Below are 3767 nucleotides of genomic sequence, written 5' to 3'. Positions count from 1 at the left end.
AACAACAGACAGAAATCATGGCAGCACTGTAGAAATTGGATATAGGGTCTTATTTCCCCTACTTGGAATTCTGTGCATTTGTAAGATCAAGTCAAAGAAGTGCCTTCTAAATGAGAAAGTTCCCAGATTCTTGTTCTTGTTATGATCACAGTGTATATTTTTTAATCAACGAGTGAATGAAACACCCCAGCATCTTATCCTTAACAGATTGCTTAGTGTCCGTTTCTTAAGAGAGAACCTTGGTGTGTCTCTATCAACTTCCTACAGCAGGACATTTCTTTTAAATCATGTTCACGGTTGGCTATTAGGACACAAAAGCAGATTTCCTCTGCTTCTCCTGAGACTTTTAACACTCCTCCTCCCCAGCATACATCCCCACACATCAAGCACTACTTCTTCTTGGTAGGGAGCAATTCATTTTCATGCTTACCCCATGAAGAGATGCCTGCGGTGTGCCTGCCGCTGAGTGCAAAGTGCAGATTAGGAAGTGAAGTCCACGCTCCCTTGGTGCATTAACACATTCCCCATTAAGCTGCTCCCTCAGGGGGGACAATCCTGGGGCACCGGGAGCTCCCCCCTCCAGGGGCACTTGTCTCCTGGGGCCCTTGTCTCTCTCTGGGGCCATTTTCAGAGGTGGGGGCAGCCCAGCACAGCTCCATATCTGGTTCCTTTCCACATGTGTCTCTCCAACATTTCTGCCCATATCCCCTCCCCTCCCCAGTCCATCCCCAATTTAGGAAAGTGAATGTCAAAGTAGCTGAATAGACCTATTTTTCCATAATTATTTCCTTAACTGTGCCTAGATTTAATCATTATTAAAATAACAAATAAAGCGAGATTTCTTTTATAATTGTTACCATTAGGAAGAACATCCGCAGATGGTGTGACCTGGTTCCTCTCTATTGGGAAAAAAGAGAAGTTATTACCACCAAGGATGAATAGGCTACTGAAGAGCTGGGGGGCAGAGGCTCCTTGGATGTGGATGTGACCTTCCTACAGGCCACATCACAAATGCGGCTCTCCCACACGACTACAGAAAGTTCTTGTAATAATAAGTACTACGGATAGTTCCCTGAAAGTGGATTAGCATACACAAAGTCTTTAGAACAAAGAGCATGTGTAATAAGCACTATGGAAGGGTTAGTTTTTATGGCTACTTTTAAAATTGTGATGGACTGTTATATGAGTAACCAATATTGATGCATTAGAAAAAAATTTACTAGATTATTATTTAAAAGTTGAAGTAACTTGGAAAGTCCTAGCCTAGAAAGAGCGGGAGGGAGAGGGAGCGTGGGAGGAAGAGCCTGCCATCTGTGCGCATGTTATTTGTTGTGAGTGAGGAGAGGAGTTTAGAGGGGAAGCAAGGAGACGGGAAGGGTGGCAGGGATAACTGGATATGTGACTCGAGTTCGCAAGCTGACCATTTAGAAGAAATGATAAGATTTGTTATGTATTATCCCACATTCCCTAGTACCTGTAGAAAGAAATTACATCTAGACAAAAATCTAATCCCTGTTTGGGGAGGTAAGAAGCAGTAGTGGTGAAGATTAGAGGTCTGGTTGCACCTTAAAATTAACATGTTGAAACTTTTCTTCTTAAACAAGTCCCAGCAAAAAAAGGCTGTCTTTGATCAGTAAATATAAAAAGTATATTTACTGATGCTGGAGACAAACTTGCTAAAAAGAACATCAGTATGCAATGTTTTAAGTTTTAACTTAAGCCTTGGCCAAATTTTGATCCTAACCTAAGATGCCTTGAACTTATTAACATGACTTTTATATGAATAAAATATGTAGTTATCTTTCATGGAATTAATAAACAATGTTTCACTGCTGGCAAAAAAAAAGATTAGAGCTCCGGAACCTCCCTGTCTGGGACCAAGTCCTGGATATACAACTCCTTCACTGTGTGAGTCTAAGCAAGTCACCTAACATCTCCATGTGTCACTTTCCTCAGTGGTAAAATGGAAATGGCAATACTGCCTGCTTGGTAGACTTGTTGGAAGATTAAATGGGTTAATATATGTAAAGTGCTTGGAATTCTGGTCTACAGTAATCACTATAGTAATCATACAGTATGTGTGCACTTTAATTTTTTTATAAGCATTAAAGAGGATGTTTAAGGTAAGAGTTGTTTCTGAAAATAATTAGGGTGTCTAAGGACGTGGTGAGTTCTTGACCCACTGTGATGGTCACTCACGCATATTCCTGACAACTATGGGGATATTACAGGTGACTGGATAATGTGTTTAAATTATCAAACTATTTTTGTTTCCCAGTGTTTCACTCTCACCTCCCCATCCCCACCTCACTCTCATCGTTTCTCCTCCATTGGGATAACTTTACTATTGAACTTTCTTGACCTCAGTGGGTGACAAAAGCAGAATGAAGAGAAAAAGGAGCCCCTTCCTGGGTTTTGTGGGTCCATGGCTTGGGCCTTGAGGGGGAACGGAAAAGACTCCGGGCATTGAAGGAACGTAAGATAAGGACCTGGGATTGGGTAGGGATTCCCCAGCTGCAAGGAGGAGCCGGTGGAGATGAAAGGAAATCAATAACTGCCATGGTTCCTTATAAATTGGGTCTTGGATTCCCACCAAGCCAAGCTGTGAAGGGGAAGGTGACATCCTTGGATGCAAGGGTTGGAAAGCACAGATGTGTTTAGATCTCAGGCAGACACAAAGTCCACTCCTTGTGCACTGGAGCACCTGTGGCAGAGGGTAGAAGAGCCTCATGGATGAGGATGAGGCACAGACCAATGACCAAGGTCTAGAAAGACTGTCTCAGCAGATAGCAGCATGGAAAGCAGATACCAAGGATCAGGGGCTTCCTCCCTCTAACGTACCTTGGCACTATGTAAGACACCCAGAATTTAGACAGCCACAGGGATGGAAGAAAATTAAAACTGACTGTCTGGCTGACTTTGTGGGCTGAGACCCCTGCAGCTGCATAGAAAACTGTGCTCAGAAGGGTACAGGTTTGGCTTACCACTCAGATGTTACCATCTTGAAATTCTTAAATTTTGAACAAGGGGTTACCTTTTCATTTTGCACTGGGCCCTGCAAATAATGCAGTCGTTGCTGCTTAGCTTCATTTAATTTCCCTCGACCCCAGTAAAACGGAGGGCTTCAAATCTAAATGAAATTGGAAGAAAATAAAGTTATATTTCTGCATATCTGAGTTTGTTGGTTGAATTCTGTGCCAATGATTCTGAGCCAAGCCCAGATAAAGTGAGGCATGCTCAGATCACACAAACGAGTAGTCAGATTTGACTGGAATGCAGAGTGGGTACTGGGTAGAGAAGAGATGGTTGAAGGTGTGAGCATGGATAATCATCAATTCCTCTACATTTGGGAGGTGCAGAGGTCCAAACAGCCTGGTATATTTGGAATTACACAAGGGCCTGGAGTAAACAATCACGTTAGCAGCATTCATATGCAGCGTAAAATGTAGCATCTTGAAAAGAGAAGCCTTTAAAACGTAGAAGACAGGCTCCCGAGGCAGGACTTTGACTAAATCTGGCTCCGCTGCTCCCTTTAGGGGGAAGGCTCGTATCACCTACCTTCGAGGGTTCCTGTGAGGACAAAATGAAACTACACTCATAAAATATAGTGCTAGATACTGGACAGAGAGTAGGGACTCCCAAGAACATCATATATTTCTGGGAGAAGACTATTTGCAAGTGAGGTTACCTTTTTCTTTGGTTTGAATATCAACTTTGGGATACACTAACATTTTTAAAGATAGTTCCTGGGATATTTTGGAGTTCAA

This window comes from Dasypus novemcinctus, chromosome 14 (assembly GCF_030445035.2).
Source record: "Dasypus novemcinctus isolate mDasNov1 chromosome 14, mDasNov1.1.hap2, whole genome shotgun sequence".
Lineage (NCBI taxonomy): Eukaryota > Metazoa > Chordata > Mammalia > Cingulata > Dasypodidae > Dasypus > Dasypus novemcinctus.
The sequence above is the reverse complement of the archived record's forward strand: the minus strand, read 5'-3'. Positions refer to the sequence as shown.